This window comes from Setaria italica, chromosome III (assembly GCF_000263155.2).
Source record: "Setaria italica strain Yugu1 chromosome III, Setaria_italica_v2.0, whole genome shotgun sequence".
NCBI classification, from domain to species: Eukaryota; Viridiplantae; Streptophyta; class Magnoliopsida; order Poales; family Poaceae; genus Setaria; species Setaria italica.
This window is the reverse complement of record NC_028452.1, coordinates 17,220,338-17,240,192: the sequence shown is the minus strand read 5'-3', so window position 1 is coordinate 17,240,192 and position 19,855 is coordinate 17,220,338. Positions and strand designations below refer to the sequence as shown.

Sequence of the window (19,855 nt, the reverse complement as noted above, 5' to 3'; positions counted from 1 at the left end):
ACATCAATGAGTCCCTCACATTCTAGCTCAAAATACCTCTCCATTTTTTCCTTCATCACATTCTAGCAAATAAACTTAATTTCCATCTCCAAAGCATAAATCAAAGCATAACAAGAGGATGAAGTAGCAAACCTTCACAACACTTGTGTTGGCTGAGTGAAATTCCCGCGAAAATGAGGGAAAAAACTTCGGGCAGCACCTCCCTTGCTTCGGCACCACCGGAGAGTAGGTGAAGCTCAGCTCTTTGTCTGTGTGGTGGACTGGCTCGGGCTGGAGGAGGAAGAAAGGCCTCTGTCTTGTAATATAATAGGGATGAGTTTTTTATCCCGGTTAAAAACTCCAACCGAAACAAAAAGAACACCTTTTGTCCCGGTTGAAAGTTTAGTCCCAGTTGGAAGCTGCAACCGGGACTAAACTTTTTGTCCCGGTTGGAGCCTCCAACCGGGACAAAAGGGTGCCGCCACCGACGCTCCGGAACTAGCCGTTGCAACCAGGACTAAAGGGGGCCTTTAGTCTCGGTTGCAATTACCAACCGGGACTAACTCTTCCTGCCATTTTTGCCTACCGTGGCGCACCTCTTTTTATCCCGGGCCAATTTTAAACCGGGACAAAGTGGGCACATCGAAAGCCAATTCTCTACTAGTGGGCATCGCCCATGAACTCCACCGCGTTTCTGACGCGGCGCCAGCGCCGAACGAATACAAAATTCAAATGAGAGAGCGCGAGATCACCGTAGATGAACTGCCCTGCCCTGCCGCTCGGTCTATAAATAGCAGGCCAAAGCGGTGGAGAGAGGGCAGCGGCGAAAACGATACCGAAAGGCTCCCATTCACCGGAGCACTTGCATCCGTCGGATGCAAGATCAAGATCATGGAGGAGCTTTGCATCTTCGCTCTTGCACTTTTCGGAAATTGAGCGAAATTGAGGGCAGTCCAAGTCATGTTACACATGTACCATGATCTTTGCATCCAACGGATCCAAGTGCTCCGGTGATGGGAGCACCCCAAGCACCAGGCTGCCGGAGCTTCGAGCTCCTGCGGTTCTGCCGAAGGAAGAGCACCACGCCATGCTGCTGCTGGGACTTCAGATGGATTGTTAACAAACCTCTTCTCTATTGTTACGCGATGTCCTTGGAAGCCAATTTACCCACAAACCAGCACGAGAACATGGAAAACTACCCCCAACCAAAGATACGCTTGATTAACATTACTAGTGTACACGATTTTCTACTATAGAAATAAATGAAGATTTTGATTTTAGCCCTTCCTGGCACAAACACGTGATGTTTTCAGCTGTGTGCTATCACGATGCTGGCCTTCCAATTTTACCAAGTATGCATGATCGGTAGTGCACGCACGACACAGTTTCTTTTCCGAAAGAAAGTTGTCAAATTTTTATTAGGAGGAGAAAAACAAAAACACAACAAAGCAGCAGCAACAACTGACAACTCAGAGGTGCGCTCGCGGCAACAACGCACGACACAGTTGTGAGTTGTGGTGGGCGTGATGTTCTTTGGTCAGACAGCCACGGTAGCAATCAGTGGATGTGTAGCAGTACACTCCTTTAATTTCTAAATATCCATCAAAAGAACACCTATCAGACGCGTATACAATTGAAAAATGCATACGGATTTGCATCGTCCTTGCGTGCTGTCACTTAACTCACTACAGCCCGACCAAAAAGCTCAAAAGCCCATCCAACGCTGATAAACCATGCATGCCAGATCACCACTGAAAGTTGCAAGTACCTGCAAAACCGAAACATGATAAATACAAGGACGTTTTGCTAAGAGTCACAAGATCGAGAATAAGAAAGAACATACCCGGCATACCTTTCTACTTATGCGCGCTTCTACATTTTCAGCAGTGAAAGCGCAGCAGTGGTACATCAGGTTTCTCTGTAAACAAGAAAGTCACTAAAACTACTAGGAGGGCGATAGGCTGAGCAGAGAGCTCAAAAGAATTAGTTACAAATGAAGATACTTATCTGGAATATAAGGAGGCGAGATTCACATGGACGAACAACAGACCAACCCAGTGATGAGTAACATAGATCGAGTTCTGATGACAACTGATTGGGAACAAAACTTTCCGCTTTCATCTCTAACAAGTCTAACCTGAGTGGGTTCAGATCACTGCCCGCTCTTGCTTAATAAGGGGGAGAAGCAAGACCTAGGGCGTAAATGCAAACAATTCTTCTATGACAAACAATGGGTGAAACAGAACGATTTCAAATCACTAGTGGAAGAAAAGTGGCTGGCAGGAAGGGAAAGATGCCCAGATGAAGCCTACTCACTTGATATCTGGCATGGACAGATCTCTCCCCTTCGGCAATTTCTCAAAGGATGGGGGGCTAATACGAGGGGTGCATACAGAAGGAGGAAGGAGGAACTTCTAGGAAGAATAAAACAGATTGACAATAATGACTCTAGGGTGGCAACCGTTGGACAACTGGAGGAAAGGGTCCGATTGGAGGTGGAGCTGGAAGATATTATGACAGAAGAGGAGCAGTACTGGCAGAAGAGAGGGGGAGAGAAATGGATCCTAGAAGGAGATAACAACACAACCTTCTTCGATCTTACTGCAAATGGGAGGAGGAGAAAAAAAAACTATCCTGTCTCTAGAACATAATGGGGAGAACGTCATGGACCAACAACAAATTTAGAAAAATCATTTATGACTACTACAAGGGGCTCTTTGGGAGAAGAGAAGAAGGAAGGGTAACCTTGAGTGAAGAAGCCTGGGTGACGGAAGGAAGGCTGGATCAACAGGATAATGAGGCCCTAACCAAGCCTTTTTCTTAAGAAGAAGTGAACAAGGTGGTATTTGAAATGAAGGAAGACTCAGCTCCTAGACCATATGTTTTGGGGTGTCATTCTACAAAAATTTCTAGAATCTAACCAAAGGGGAACTAATGGAAATGATAAATGACTTCTAAGGGGGGAATTAGACATGACAAGACTGAATTACGGGGTTATCACGTTGGTGCTGAAAGGAGGGAATGCTAACAATGTCAAGTAGTACAAGCCCATTTGTCTCCTCAATGTCAGCTTCAAAATCTTCACACGACTGATAATGTCAAGGTTATCCAAACTAGCAGACAAGGTGGTAGGAAAGTGCCAGTCAGCATTCATCAATGGGAGATACATCTTAGACAGTACGGTCCTCTTACTTGAGACCATGCATGAGCTGAGACAGAAGAAACAAAAGGGGGTGATAATGATGATCGACTTCGAGAAGGCTTATGATAGCGTAAGTTGGGTTTTTGTAGAACAGGTTCTAAAGAGGAAAGGCTTTGATCCTCTCGTCATCCAATGGATCATAAGCACAATCCAGGTAGGAAAGTATGTGTTAACACCAATGACGAAAATGTGCCATACTTTAAGACACACAGGAGGTTGCGGCAGGGGGACCCGCTGTCACCTTTGCTTTTTAACCTAGCTGTAGATGTCTTAGACCACATCCTGAACAAAGCTAAATAGAAAGGTCACATTAGAGTGGTGGTTCCCAACCTAGTTCCCAGGAGGCTCACTCATATTCAGTACGCAGATGATACGGCCATTATGATGGATTGCGATGACAAGACTATAATCAACATGAAATTCCTGTTGTACTTTAAAATCAACTACCACAAGAGCGAGGTTCTGACCTTCGGTGTCTCGGAAGAGGAACAGTCCAGAATTGCAGATACACTAAATTGCATAGTGTGTGTGTGGGGGGGGGGGATCCAATGTCTTACCTAAGCATTCCTATGAGTGATAAGAATGTAGGTCTGCAGGCCTTTGGGGGAATGGTGGGCAAAATGAGAAATAAGCTACAACCTTGGAAGGGGAAGAACCTGACATCTGGTGGGAGACTCATTCTCACAAACTCCTCCCTTAGTAGCATGCCTATCTATCTTATGGGAATGTTCATGCTCCATGAGGGGACGCACCAACAGATGGACACAATCAGATCAAGATTTTTTTCTGGAGGGGGGCTGAGGATAAATTCAAATACCACATGGTTAAATGAGAAAATTTGTGCATCCCTAAGGACTATGGTGGGCTGGGCATAATGAACACTAGAATCCTAAATGAAGCGTTGCTCCTCAAATAGGTCTGAAGAATATACAATTCAAAGGAGGGGGACATGTGTTGCTCCTTCCTAAAAGCGAAATACCTTAGAAACACTACTTTTATCCATAGCAAGGGGGCAGGGGGTCTCAGTTCTGGAAAGGGCTACATAAAGTCAACGATAAGTTCTTCTTTGGAGCTACCTTCCAAGTTAACAATGGGGAATCTGTGAGGTTTTAGATAGATACTTAGGTAGATAATGTTCCCCTTAAACTAGAATTCCTCGGGCTATATGGACCAAGAGGTCCTGGTCAGCAAGTGTTTTTTTTAGCTGGCGAGGACTTCAGGTGACCGTTTGGTCCCAACGAAGTTCGAGAATGGGATTCGCTAGCTTGACCCTATTTACCTGAATGGCCAAAGGGACAAGGTGGTCTGGAGTCTTGAGAACAAGGGACAGTACACAACCAAGTCTATGTACAGATTTCTAACTTTTAGGGGTGTGCAGGACAGATGTGCGATCAGACTGTGGAAAAGCAAACTGCCGATGAAACTAAGGGTGTTCCTATGGTCTCTGTTCCATAGCAGATTACCGTCGAGTGTGGCGTTGAAGAGAAAAGGATGGAAAGGAGATGCCAGATGCCCATTATGTGGGATGCTAGAAACTTCTGATCATATTTTCTTTCAATGCATCTTAGCTAAATTTGTTTGAGTGTGTTTCAAGGAAGCCCTCAGCTGGGAGAACACTCCATGCGGCCTGCAGGAGTTTCTAAGGTGGTGGCTAGTTTTGGGAGGAGCTAATTATGATATGTTTTTTTTCGTTTGCAATAATCTTGTGGGTGTTATAGAATCAACGAAACAAGCTGAGAATTGAACGCAAATTCTCAAATTCACCCTATGATGTCATTTTTGCTATCTCATCTTACTTGCAGAGGTGGAAAATATTGCTGCAGGAGTCTGACAAAGGCTGCCTGGAATGGCTAAACAACCAAGTGGTGACCTGGGTGAAAGGATTCCTAGCAGAGGAACGCAATCAAGACCCGATGGAGGACTTCATTTGAGCTGCTGTTACCTTCTACGATAGACTCCGATGGTGTAATCTTTTAGCATATGTCTGCAGATTATTCAGCTTAGTATGTTGCTAGGCTTTTCTGAAGTTCTCTCTTGTAAGCTGGTATCCCCAGCAAACGCTCTGTAACAAACCTTTATGGCTTTCTATAAAAGCAGGATGAGTTCTTCTTAAAAAAAAAGCGCAGCAGTGGTATACATCCTCCTCGACTGATGAATTCGCAGCTGTGGAGCCCTTCCCATCAATCGAAGGCTGCAGTTCAGAAACAGAGATCTCCCATCCTTTGACATGTTTCCTGAACTACCAGCAGCGGTATGAAACCGTCGAGTGCCTGGCTTGTGCTGTGACTTCAATGCATGAGCCAGAATCATCCTAACGGGCAAACGAGATTGCAACATTGATCTCCAGTAGGGAATGAACATCCTGTAATCTTGTCTTTGGGGTGCTTGCTTTCCCACAGCCTGGTTAGTTGTTGGATCAACCAAACATCTCAGTGTCAGAAATCCAAGAACGACAGCTGGTACTAGATCGAGATATATATATTAATTACATTATTACAGTACTAAGCGTTGATTTTCAATCCCTCATTGATATATTTCCCAGCTAACAGAGAAAATTCCACAAAGTCAATTGCAATAGTATATGTATATGAATCACGATAAGATTCAAGAAACTACTTGAATTTGTGCATATGTGTTCTATAAAGTACTCCTGCACATGAAATTTTCTATAACTAAATGATAAACATGCCATATCAAGCCACCAAAGAACTTTGAAAAGGCTGTAGTAAACAATTCTAGAATTATATTTCGCAGTAGATAACTGGTAACGACTAAAGTTCTTAACATATGCAAAATAAACGAGAAAATAAGGATGGTACTTGGGGCCATAGTTAATTTCACTTCCCAACAAAAACATGGCATATGCAGGGCATGGTATTTGGTCTAAAGTTAGCCAGATGAACTAAACAAACCTTTCTACCCCCACAAGTAAATGGAAGAAAAAATATTGAAATTAAACAGGTTATAATATTCCCCAAAAAATAGAAAAGACACAGGCCTTGGATTGGAGATACTATACCTTCAGGTTAGATGATTCCATAGCTGTTTGGGTTGTATCCAGGTTCCCTGTTCTCCGTCATAGAACATGTGTTATTATTTGTTAGATTTGGCAAAAAAAAAAAATGGAGAAAGCACAAATAGAAACCACATCCTTTGTATTGTATCCTCTGACTCACCGCAATCATAAGGGTGGCTTCAAGAACAATTGGGGGAAAAGTATAAGATCATTGTGTAAATGTGTATATGGAATGGCAATGAATGAAAGAGAATGCAGATAGATAGACAAACCAGTAAAGATATCCAACATCAATGCCTTTTCCAGTAGGGGAGAAACCATAATCCTTGAGAACTGATGAAACATATTCTAGTACCTCGTGATGGGGCACCTACAACAACTGAGCCTCGTGATTCATGAATTACTTCCATTTTTAGTGTATACTATAATATTTGGCACAAGGAAGAGATGAGGGAAAGCAAAGAGCTTCACTAGCTCGCAGAATTATAAAAACAAGTACAGACACATTGCGGAAAAGGTACTTCTTCTCCTTCAACAGCTTATGTGCCTTGCGATTCTTACCCCTCTCCAATCCGGATCCTTGTAGTTCTAGGGAAACTGTGGAATCAAAAATGCGCAACTTGATAATATCAAACCCATTCAGGTTACACAACTGTTTTTGGGCTGCAAGGAGCATTACCTCAAGATACTTATGCATGCAAGCATCCTCAACGGCAACATGAAGTGGAAGAAGACCCTCAATGACTTTATTCCCCTCAATGTGTACATTGGCTGATGCCCCGTAGTCTATAAGCAAGTTGATCATGTCAAGAGAAAACATCATAGCTGCTTGGTGAAGGGGGAAAGACTCAAAGCTGTTCATGTAATTAGGGTTGGCCCGGTTCCCACGCCGAGCTTTGGCGCCTTGCCTTCCACGGCAACCTTGGCACAGTGCAAGGCATCGTGTCTCACAATGAAGTTGAAGGTGTGCGGGGTGATGACCCGGCCCCATACCAAGCGTCGCCAATTTCCGGCGAAGAGATTGAGGAAGCTCCGGACACTATCCTTCTTCAAGATGGTTGACAAGCAGGGTGATATCACACAGAAGTCAAGACGCACAGACTAGATTTATACATTCATGTTTCGGAAACGGTAACAGTCAGTCAGTTATCGAGCTGATAGGTCAGAGCAAATAAAATCATGCTGAATACATATTAAGCTAATGAATTGTACTGTCACAAGATATTTACAGAAAAAATGCAGCATAACTGAAAGTATACTAAACGAAATGAGCTAGGAACCTTAGGAGTGCGCTTTGGGGTAATTATGCTTCTAGATCTGGACTCAGAGAGTATCTTGTCATTTTGAGCTTCATACTGATGAATAAAGTGTCAGTTAGAAACCGATGCAAATAAAAGGGATTCTAGGAAATGAAGGAGTCAAATAGCGCATGCGTGGCTTGTAATCGTACCTCAAAAATCATTTTCAGTTGGACATTCAAGTCATCTGCTTCATATATGGCAGCAGCAGGAGGAGGAAGTTCAGGATTCCATGGATCACACTTAACTGAAGTTGATCCATCTTCGTCTTTACTATCAGCAGATTCAGCACCGTGGAGAACAGGTTCTGCTGCCACTGGATTATGGATTGTTTGCATCGGTGCTGGCTGAAAAAAACAAAAAGAAAATTTTAAGGTACTCCGTTTTACTTCTAAGAGGTCGATCTGGTGGATCCTAGATGTCGTTGAATCATAAAAAGTTATTTTCTTCAATGTTTTTCCTTCTATTAAACATAGAAGGTAAAGGGAAAGTACACATTAATGCATATAATCAATCTTTCTATAAGCTATTTAATCATTTATAAAATCTAGGAAATTAGGGGAAGTTCCTGCCAAATAAAGCCAACGTCCAGAACCACCATTGTTCCTGGTGTCCTTAGAATCATAATCTTCTACTACTAACTTCATTGCTATTCAAACTGTCCAAAAGTTTTCAATTTTTCCTACATAAACTTCAACATCAAGTAAAAACTAGGCATATGTACTGTTTTTATGGTCTATAGGTTTGAAATACAATAACAATTCAAATGAGATTTATTTTTATATTCATGATTTAAAATGAAATTTCTTTCATTATTTTTTTAAAAGAACCCAAAGTTGACAAAAGTATTTGACAGCTACAATTAAATTATAGATAAAATTATGAATAAAATATTTTCTCCATGTACCTTAATACAAAACAAATTAAAGCTGTGCATGACATGAAGACAACAATTAAGGAACTCTTACATGTACTGGTTGACTCAAACTTCAGAGCATTGCTACATATAAGAGTAGCGCGTAATATGATTTAAATTTACACATGTTGAAAGGCATATAAATAAATTTAAAATCGAACGCCTGATAGCTAGGTTTGAAGATCAGTACCAGGAAGTGAGACTTACGATTTCTTGAGCTTTATTTTCACCAACTTTTCGTCAAGAATTTACACTTGCTAATGTAAAAACAATGTAACAGATATGTACATTCAATAACTGCGTGTGGGAACATCAAAGGCTCTCACAGCCGTAAGCATAGAAAAAGGGAAAGTACTGCTTCAAATTCAGAGAAGACTATTAAATAAAGACATGTGTTGCTTTGTTTAGAGACACTTGTAACCAGTGCATGTGGTGCTCAGGCAGCCTTGACACTTGATATTCAGCACGCCTTGCAGTCTATACACGTGGTCAAGCACGCGACGTGGATCATACTCACTAGTAGAGAATTGACCTTCGATCCAGGTACTTTTGTCTCGATTGACTTTGGACCCGGGACTAAAGTGCCTTTAGTCCCAGATAAAAAATAAGGCACCGAAGGGCGCCAACAGGAGGGACTTTAGTCCCGGTTGTGAACACCAACCGGGACTAAATCCCCCACCTTTAGTCCTGATTGTAACGGCTAGTGGGACGAGAGGACATTTTGTCCCGGTTGGAAACACCAACCGGGACTAAAGGCCCCCCTTTAGTCCTAGTTGGAATTACCAACCGGGATTAAAGATTTAGTTTAGTCCCAGTTGGTAATTCCAACCGGGATTAAAGGGGGCCTTTAGTCTCGGTTGGAAACACCAACCAGGACAGAAGGCTCCCATCCCACACGGCTCCCTCTCTCTCCACCTTATCTTCTCCTCACCCATGCTCTCTCCCTTATTCTCTTGTAGCGCCTCCTCTCTCCCTCCACCGCGTGAGCTCTCTCCCTCCACCACACCTCCCTCCCCTCCTCTCTCCCTCCACCGCGCCTCCCTCTCCTTCCTCCCTTATCCTCGCGCTGCCCCTCCCCTTCTCCCTCTGCTCGCCCCTCACTAGCAGTGAGGAGCGGCAGCGGGGCGAGGGTAGGGCAAGCGGGCGGCCGAGCAGCAGTAGGCGCAGCGGGGTGCGGGCGGGCAGGTGGAGGCGGAGCAGCAGTGGGCGGAGGCGGAGCTGAGGTGTGCGGAGGCGGGCGGAGGCTGCCGGCCCACTTTTTTTTTTAACTTTTTAACCTTTTTGGTACCAACCGGGACTAAAGGGGATTTTTAGTCCCGGGTGAATAACTCGAGACTAAAGGATCCCCTTTGTCTCAAAAATTTAGTCCCGGTTGGATTTTCGAGATCTATGACCCTATCCAACAGGGACTAAAGCCGTGTTTTCCACGTGTAACTATTTGTTACCCAATTCGACGTGAACTATGAACCAGCTTAAGCGCACTCTTTCAAGGACTTTCCCCTAAAAATAAGTAACTACAAATCTTTGAGCTGCAACAAGAAATCACTCAGCCAAAAAAAAAGGAACAAAACTTGTGTGGAACTCCAAATCTGTTGCTGCCGGGCGCACCACTTTAACGCATTACGTGTACTGTAGCAAGTAGTACAGAGTTAGATTCCAAGCTGCTAAAATATACCATTGTATCAATAAAATTGAAAAAAAAGGAATCATCCAATTGAATCTTAACTCGCTTCCCCTGAAAGAATCAGTACCGATAACTGGGAGAGAGCGGAATTTGGGAGGAAGAAAAGGGAAGGTACATACCGAGATGGCTAATGTCAAGCGCTGTTGGCTCGTTATTGCCTGGCTTGCTTGCGATCGTGGGAGCGCAAGGGAGGGCGCCGGCCGTTCCGGCGATCGGCGACCTGGACGGCGTCGATGAGGCGTGGCTGCTGGGTGCCGCTTCGCTGCTCGAGCATACCGCCTACTCGCCTAGGGTGAACGATGGTCGAAGGCCGCCGAAAGATTTCAAAGGGGTGGATGATCCCCAGCCCGCAGGCCTGGGTGCGCAAGTTTGGGCCGGGCTGCAAGAGACACACAAAGCGTGTTGTTCCCGATGATATTTTTCGTACTTTATTTGTGTCGTCCTATCTAGGATGAAAATAGTCGGGATAGGTGCTGCTGAACCGACAGCTTTTGTTTTCTACATTATAATTTCGTTTTTAATTATTTTTTACTTTTAGCAAAATATAAAAGTTATCATATCAACTAATTTTAATACCATTTTTACTATTTTTGTTGATCGTCCCGCTTTCGTTTTCTACATCATGATTTTATTTCGGAGCTGCTAGAGCCCGGACGTTCGATCCGGATGCTAGTGTCGGACGCTACAAAAAAAAAGAAAAAACTACCGCTGCAACATTTGCTATTGTTGCACGCAACATTACCGCTAAGGTTGCATCCGTCTCAACCTATCCAAGCAGCGGATCTATAGGAGAACAGCGCGTCGGTGGAGGATAGCGTGCCAGCAAGCTAAACGGATTGAAGAGGCTACCCTGATTAGGTGCAAGATCATCTCTTCACCAAAAAAGGGCCAAATCAAACCAAAAATAGATGAAAAATGTTGCAACATCTCAAATTACTAGGTGTCACATTGACAATCAATTATTGAAACATCGAAAACAACATGTTCAAATATGTTGCAATATCGGAAAAGCGCATGCAACATGAGAAAATTATGGTTGAAACAATTCCAAGAAACACATGCAACATGCATACCTACCAATGCTCAAACTCGTGCGCCTCTGCACTCGTCATCGATGATTTTGTCGATGATTTTGCTCGCACGGAGGTCGCCCCAATCGGTCATTGGGGAGAGAGAGAGAGAGGGCGGAGGAGGTGGCCGTCGGGAGGCGCTCGACTGCTGCAACCGCGCCGGCAGGTTGCTCGCCGAGGCGCTTGGGACATCGTGACGCGGGTGCTCGTGGTGGATAACCCGTGGGGTAGGCGCCCCTGGGCCCATCGCGCGGAGGGCATGGTTGCGGAGGCATCCAGTGAGCTCGCTGCCGCTGCGTGCCATGTGCGGACGTCCGGGTTTAAGCGTGAGCTCACGTGGTTGGACGCTTGCGTGCGAGAGAGAGAGAGAGAGAGAGAGAGAGAGAGAGAGAGAGAGAGAGAGCTTGTGTGGTGGAAGAAGAAAGGAGTACCAGAGGATAAGGATGTAGGAGAGTTTGACTTGGTTCCGTGAACTGCGGCTTCCGATTTTTATTTTCCGCATTGGACTTTCTTCATGAAGCATTACCGATTTTATTTTTGACCGTTGTCATCCCTACTTCTATCCTACGATATCTTGGCTACACTGCTAACTGTATCAAATGCTACAAACATTTTCGATCGAGCAAAGTGGCAAACTGGAAAAGGAGTCACCCGTCACATTTGTCCCAAAACACACATAAAGCATATGACACCAAACCCGGAAAAGACGCGCAAAGATTTGCATCAGCCCTTGCTGTCCCTGTGAAAACCCTAGCTAGCTAGTACTAGCTAGCAAGCTCAAAGGGAGACCAAAAATCGTTATGCATGCAGCTTTCTATCGCACTGTTGGCGAAAGCACGCACTACTACTTGTTCCGTTTATACTGTGGTCATGCTTGCTTGTTCTCGAAATATCAACATCGTTGTCATGCACGGTGCTACAATATTCACTTTGCTGCTTTAATTTTCACCGTTGCAGTCATGAGTCCCATGCGTGCAGTGTAATTGGAAAAAAGGTAGAAGTAGGTAGAAAGAAGCAGAAAAAAAGAAGTCACTTTGCTGCATAATTTTCACCGTTGCAGTCACGAGGCACGACGTGTCTCGACAATACTTCTTCACCGCAGCTTGTAGACTTGTAGTGCAGTGAGGTGTGGAAAAGGAAGCCTATCATCTAATCCCATTCCCATGCATCACACTCATGCACCAAAAGAAATCGCTCACTCGCGTACGTGTACATAGCTGCAACTCCCTCGCTGTGGAATGTTTCTGCCTTTGCAATAATGTTAAACGGATATGCATGCGGATAGTGGATGTGGAAAAAGTTCCGGGTGCATAAAGCTGCGCCTTTTCTCCCCACCAAAAAGACGATGCACTTGCAGAAGGATCGAAACTCTTTGAGACCATCTCAAACAAGCAGGAGCCCCGGTTCACCGGCAAGGCCGCGCCAGCCACGGGCTTGATTATTGAGTTTTCAATGGTCAAAGATACCCAACGAAAGAAGAGTCTCTCTTCTTCCTCGAGAATGGTCTATGGGTCTCCTTGAATGCTTTAGTACTCATCAAAGTGCTCCCGAGAGGGCAACAACGTACACAAGGTGCAATAGAATTGCCATCACTTTCAATAGATGAACATATAGCAAAGAGAATTGAAAACTGAGTTGATTTTATACATGACCAGTTTGCGTTACAAAAAAAAAACAACTATACATGCTGCACACAGTTCATGTTATTGTAATCTTGTCGTCATAGAAACTTCTTTTCCGAGCAAACAGGCACTCAGCTCTGATGAGCGGCAGTCTACTCTGTCCAGCTAAAACCCCTCAATTAAACCCCTCAAAGAGAAAAGTTCAGATACAAGGGGCACGCCATATGCATATATATGTACATCTACAGACGACAGAGACAGGGGTATTCAGTTGTAGCTTCGTTCCCTTCTGAAGCTGTTGTTACCGCTGCTCGGCGCCACGATGTTGCTGATGGTCCTCACGATCTGCATCTTGACGTGCCCCCTCTTCGGCGCCGGCCTCTTCTCCTTCGCCAAGTTGCTGCTGCTGACGCTGTTGTACTGGTAGCAGTACTCCATTACTACTGACTTCTTGGTTGTGTTTGTGTTTGTGTTTGTGTTTGCGCTTGTGTTGAGAGGCTGAGTGCCCTTGCCAAAGGGACGAGGAAGCACAGGAAGTATTTATAGGCGAAGCCCTTCGGTATTTGGGAATGCTGGTCTTTCAGTAAGGTGCCATGGGCTCATATGTGTGTGTGCGTGCGTGCATATCCCTTTCTTTTTCAGAAAAAAAAAGTGTTGGAACAAATTGACTAGCACTAGGTCGCGGGATAGGTAGATGGCTATTCCCTGGTGCGAACGCGATCAAGGGACTAAGTGATCAGGGAATCTATTCCAAAGCACACGTGGGCACTGCAACGACATGAGGCGCGCATCGGCCACAGTGAGCTGAGCACCTTGGAAGCATCCATAGAACCAGCGTGTTAGGAAACGGTGGAATGCTACGCACCTTTATCCTATACATGCAAGCGTGAGCGCACCGGCCGGCCAGCGTGTCGCAGGTGACGGCAAGCACTCGCCCCACCCGCAAGATGAAAAGGTGCGCCGGCCAGGAATCACGTGGCTGGGGTAATTAGGGTTCATTATTCCCTTGGCCGGTGATTAGTATTTATAGACCAGCTAATGGGCCATCCGTACGGGCCATTTGGGCTGATCCACTCTTGGCTATTGGGCATACTTCAGCACAGCGACCAGTCAGGCGAGCACGAATCGAAGCTCACTCATGGTGGTTGCAACTTGCAGGCCATGAGAAGCTCCCACAGCTGATTCGTTTTCTGGGGTGGGGTGATCCATCACCCATGCCTTGCGTGCCGTGCTGTCAGTGGCTCATCCTCGACCTGCTTGTTCAGTGGCACACTGTAAGCTGCCACAACCACAACGAATAGAAGCTCTGCTTGTATTTTGTCTTCAATTATTGGCGCGGACGTGCGGTGCTTTAATTTGCTGAATCCTTTACCTGTCGGAGTAGTGCGCGGAGCTGCATAGGTTGCGACATTTGCAGGATACAGATGCCAAACAAAGTGGCGAAAGATTCAGATACCAGCGCTTTCGCTTTTCTATCCGACAGGTAGGATAAGGTCGATGTTATCCGCTCGAGGAAAGGAGATTTTGAGCTCTGATCGAAAACACTGCAGCAAACAAGCCCGCAATATGGTATCAAAGGCGATATTTCATAGTAGTAATTTATTTCTAACATACGCATATTCAGCTAATAAAGATCCGGTAGGATTTCAGCTAAAGTAATCACTTCGCAACTAAAAAAGGTTGTGCTTCGAAATTTTTTGAACCACACCACTTGCTGCTTAGTATCTCTACTCGCCTCCTAGTTGCTGCATGATTCCCTCCTCTTGCCTCTGCCTCGATGCCCCAACATTGGCCGGCACCACTAGGCTGAGGGATGGCAGTTTGGATCCATGGTGCGGGTACCCACGGGTTTGGCACCTAACAGGTGCGGACGTGGGTGTAAAATTTCACCCATGGGTCCAAATCCGACCTGACCCGTGTTGAGATGGGTTGGGACGAGTGCAAGATTTCACCTATGGGTGCCCAACAGGTACCCTTCTATTAAGGTCTTGATCCCTAATTATTGTCAAAATATTGAACTAGTACTAATATTTTTGTACCTTTTTATGTTCAATTGTTGTCATATCATGGGCTATGAATGCGTTGAATTTTTGATGTATCATGTAATGTTAGATAAAATTTTAGCTTTGTGCCATTGCTAGACTAACTTTTTGTTGAGATGATTGGTTCTCTACTTTGGTGTGTTTCTCAAATTGTATTTGTCTCAAATTCGTATTAAATCGTTTAACATAGGATGTTCATGTGTGTATATTTTGCAAATTTCTATTTCTTTGAACAGACCTAGGGGTGCCCAACACACAACAGGTGTCCAGCGGGTACAGATGTGGATGCAAAAATTCACCCGTTAGCATTATGGGTGTAGATAGATATGACAGGTTTCGTTATGGGTGAGTTTTGCTCCACCCGCACCCGACCCCTGATCCATTGACATCCCTAACTAGGCTGCTGTTGGGTTGACGACTGCTTCAGCTCATTGATTTGGTTGTGCTTACGGTACCTGACCAAGTCACTGATCTGGCCGGGATTCAGCCATCTAGGGGCTTTTATGTCGGACAGTGTATGGAGGCTGCTGCTATACTCGCATAGTCGCATCGTACTCCGCTATTGCTAGTTTGGTTTTTTTTTGCGACATACTGCCTCTGGCTAAAAAATAAGTCATTTTAGGTTCGTGTTAAGTCAAACTTTCTTTGACCAATTTAATAAAGAAAAGTATCAAGTTTTATGACATCAAATAGGTATATTATAAAAATATATCTCATAATAAATCTAATGACAGTTATTTCATACCATAATATTTGTAGTTTTTTATAATCTTTATCAAATTTAAAAAGTTTTATTGAAAAATAAACTTAAAAAGTTTGATCTAGAACCATCTTAAAATGACTTGTTTTTTGAACTAACTTGTTAAACTGGTAGAGGGGTGCGTGTCAGGAACTCTGGATAGAGGAGAATCTGTGTACTCTCTCAGTCCCGTTTTAATCGTCGCTCGAGAACCACGCTGCCGGCTGCCCTCACACGCTGCCCTCACATTTCCAATTCTCGAGCAACAATTAAAACGGGACAGGGAGTACGTTGACGCAGACAGCAGGCGCACGAGGTTGTGGGCTCGTGGCACCCAGAGGCCATCTCTGGTCCCGCCGGTGATCCAGACGCCATTTTATTTGCTGCTACGGTCACTGCAAAGCCATTCAGCCTTAGTTTACTTCACTCCCAACTCCTAACTTTGACACTATGCAAAAAGAAGATTTCTCATCACATCAAACTTGCGGTACATGCATGGAGTAATAAATGTAGATGAAATTAAAAATTAATTGCACAGTTTTGTTGTACTTTGCGAGTTGGATCTTTTGAGCCTAATTAGTCAATGTTTGGACAATAATTCACAAATACAAACGAAACGCTACAGTGTGCTACAGTGCCGGTTTCCAATTTTAGCAACTAGGTCTCAGCCATGCGCATGCACCCGTTCGGGCTTCGTAAATGTTCAACGACGGCCAGCAGAAAGACTTGTCGGCGACAGACGTTTGACCGACCAGCAGAAGAGAATATTTTGGCTGAAAGCATGGGCCCGGAAGACCAAATTGCGGACGAGCGGGCCAGAATGGCTACCGCTCGTGGCCCAATCAGTCAGTAGTTGCGCGAACTTTCTGGCCCAGCACAACGAAACGTCGGGCCGCCCTTGCCTGTTTGTTTGCGGTTTGCCATCTCGTTGCACGGCGCGGCTGCGTCGGCTTCGCGAGCGCGGCGCACGCCACCCTGCTGTCCGTCGTCCGTTCCCAAGCGCGCGCGTGCTCCAGCAGACAGCGGTTGCGGGGCAGAGGAGTCGTGGAGCCCCTGGAGGCTGGGATGCTCGATCGACTGCTGGCCGGCGTCAGGCATCAGCTGCTGGAGATGTAGCAGGTTCTGATTTCTGAACGCGAAGATACATCAATCGAAATTATCGTACAGAAACCGTTCAGTCGGAGGGATGCGTTTCCATGGGAAGCTGAACACACGAAAAGGGAAAAAAAACAAAAATCCTATACGGTATTACTACGTAGCTATACACATGCATGTTATACACAGCGCGCTCGTCCAAGCAGCGTGTGTTGCGGAGGCTCAGTTGTCGCTCGGTTCTCTTATGAACCTGCGGTCCACCGCCGCCGCTTGGCTCGGCCGGCCTCCGTCGTCGGCGCTGCTCGGCACCACGAGCTTGCTGATGGTCCTCACGATCCGCCGCTTGAGCTGGCCCCTCCTCAGCGGCGGCCGCTTCTTCGTTCTGTACCCGCCGCCGCTGCTGATGTAGTGCCGATAGTAGGAGCGTGTTTGGAACTGCTTCGCTTAAAAAAAAAAATTCCACTCTACTCTACATTCCACTTCTTTTTAAGCTTCACTCCACCAACTCTAATAAAATAAGGATCTATGAATCTGTTTGGCTAATGGTGTAAACTCCAGATTCAGAAATTGTAGAAATTTGTAAAATAGACTCTATTGCTCTTAGTTGGCTTGGTGTTTTCTTTTTTCGCGAGCTACTGTACCCAAATTGAAACAGATACTATACGGGAATCAAATCAAAATGATGAGCACGCTGCGAAACGTCTCTCCTCGAATGAAATAAACCTGCTTGTCGCTCAAATTCGTATGTCTTCGGTGAATTGGTGATTCAAATCAAAATGATGAGCACACTGCGAAACGTCTCTCCTCGAATGAGATAAACCTGCTTGTCGCTCAAATTCGTATGTCTTTGGTGAATTGGTGATGCGGATCCTAGTTTTCTAATTCCTAATACCGAGGATGGACTTGACAGATTAGTTCTTACATTACTCGTTCCAAAAACGGGGTGAGATGCAGGCTGCCGAGGTTTCCATTACCAGGGTGACCAATAGCACGGCCCTAGCGCGCGTCGGAGGTGCGGCCCTGACGGGCCGAACTGACGAGCGGAGCGATGGCGGCTCGGCCAGCAGCGGCAATGCACCGAGGGGAGACCGCAGCCAGGCGGCGACAGTGCCGTGGCCCAGGAGGGGCCATGGCCGGCGGCGAGAGACACGCAAGCGTTGAGAGAAAGAATAGCGAGGCGTTCTTTTTTTTACCTCACGAATCGGTACCTTTGAAACCTGTGTTGCGAGAAAGAATAGAGAGAAAGACACGCAGTGGTAATTTTCACTCAACTCTATAAGGATATATGAAACCTGTGTTTTCGAAGCACCTTTTAAGGTGCTCCATAAAAACTTTAAAGTTGCCCTCTAGATCCATCTTTTTTTCAGAATTGGGATTGTTGGAGTTGGAGGTGCTTGGTAAGATGGTTTGGAAGCTGAAAAAATTGAAGTGGAGCAGTCCAACACACCCTCAACTCCCTCTCTTCTCGCTTCCTCTCCGCGTCTCTGTTGCGTGTGATCTTGAAGCCAAAAATGCTCACTTCAGTCACTCGGATGCGATGCCGGGAGCATTGGTTGGTTGGGCTGAATTTATAGGCAGCAACGGCCTTTTCGATAGCCACACTGCCTCCATGCATGCACCTATCCATACTGTTATCAGCTCAGCTGCTGGTGTACGTTTTTAATCACTTTTCTTGGCACGAATAAGTTGACTACTTCTTGGCTGTAACCCGAGACCGGGTCTCACGAGGCCCACGTGACTATACCAGTCAAGTGTGGTCAGGGAATTTATGCGCTTATTAAACCACACGGATTTTCACGTTTAACCAGGTGTGGTAAATTAGGCTAATCCCAGTGGGAGTTTCATAGAGGTTTCATGCCCATTAAATACGGTGACACATCAGCATATGTGATGATATGGCATGGTAGTTATGAAGTGAGAGAGGGAAGAAGTTTCATCAGGATGAAACTGTGTATACACGGTTTCCAAGACTATGAAACCTATTGAAATTTGTATTGGGGGCTATAGAGTTTCATCTCATCTAATCATATCCAATCACATGCCTCACAATTAAACGTCATGGGCATCCTATGAAATTGTGAAATGAAACTGTGCATTAGGACTCCCTATTTTATTCATAAGAATACACCTTATGGAATGATGTGATATATTTGGAAACAGTGCAAGTAACTACCCTTAGACGTGCGGGTTACGGGACGCATGGGAGTGTGTTCCTGAAGCTTCCACGCATGCATGGACAGCAGTCAGTTTAGCGGTAGTCACATCGATACGCACACCATTTTTATCAGCTGATGGCGATTAGAGAGGACTTGGAAAAGATCGAGATGCTGTGGTGCCCCGGGCCCAGGTGTCTCTCTTTCTTCAGACCGGTGCTTCTTTTCGTTTGGCAACTGGCCATGTCTTTTCAGTTTTCAGTACGTTGAGGATCACCAAAACCTAGTCCTTGTTTACTTCACCTCCAACTCCTAACTTTGACACTATGAAAAAGAAGATTCCCCATCACATCAAACTTGCGGTACATCAATGGAGTACTAAATGTAGATGAAATTAAAAACTAATTGCACAGTTTTGTTGTACTTTGCGAGATGAATCTTTTGAGCCTAATTAGTCAATATTTGGACAATAATTCACAAATACAAACGAAACGCTACAGTGTCGCATTTACGGCAAAATGCTAATTTTGCCACTCCCAAATTGGCAACTAAACAAGACCCTAAGTACCTCGAGCGCGGATTGCAACATGCGAAACCTTTAACCTCGCAAGTTGCATGCCGATAACAAGAAGAACAAAATCTTTTAACCTCGCAAATTCTACAGAAGTGCTCTTGGGGAATAAGTCTTGAACCCTCACATTGTCTAGCCCACCGGAAGGGACGATGCTAATAATAATGACTAACTTCCAATGGATTGACCCTCGAGTATTCAGAATTGATTTCGAACACAGGGCTTCCACCTCCTTATTCTTTACTAAGGGAAGAAGCTTAGAGGAGAACTGCTCGAGGTTACGACTTTTCATCAAGGCTCAACGAAGCAGGCGCCTCAAGGCTAGGCGTTCGACTTGGGACGTGGATGAAACCTCGAGGCTAAGCGATCGGCTCAGAACGAGGATGAATCCCGAGGTTAACGGGCGGAAGGCGTGAGAAGCATGACACATGAAAAAGTTTAATTTGTACACGTGTTCTTTAATGACCT

General features: G+C 45.2%; 1 long non-coding RNA gene across 1 annotated transcript; it reads right to left on the bottom strand.

The window, feature by feature from the left end:
• Nucleotides 1-5,142: 5,142 nt before the first annotated feature.
• LOC111256834 lies at nucleotides 5,143-8,171 on the bottom strand. Its single transcript, XR_002677133.1, has 4 exons — nucleotides 7,648-8,171; nucleotides 6,877-7,552; nucleotides 6,201-6,794; nucleotides 5,143-5,581 (listed from the first exon to the last, which is right to left on the bottom strand). It is a non-coding gene; the product is annotated as an uncharacterized LOC111256834 (long non-coding RNA).
• Between the last annotated feature and the right edge of the window lie 11,684 nt (nucleotides 8,172-19,855).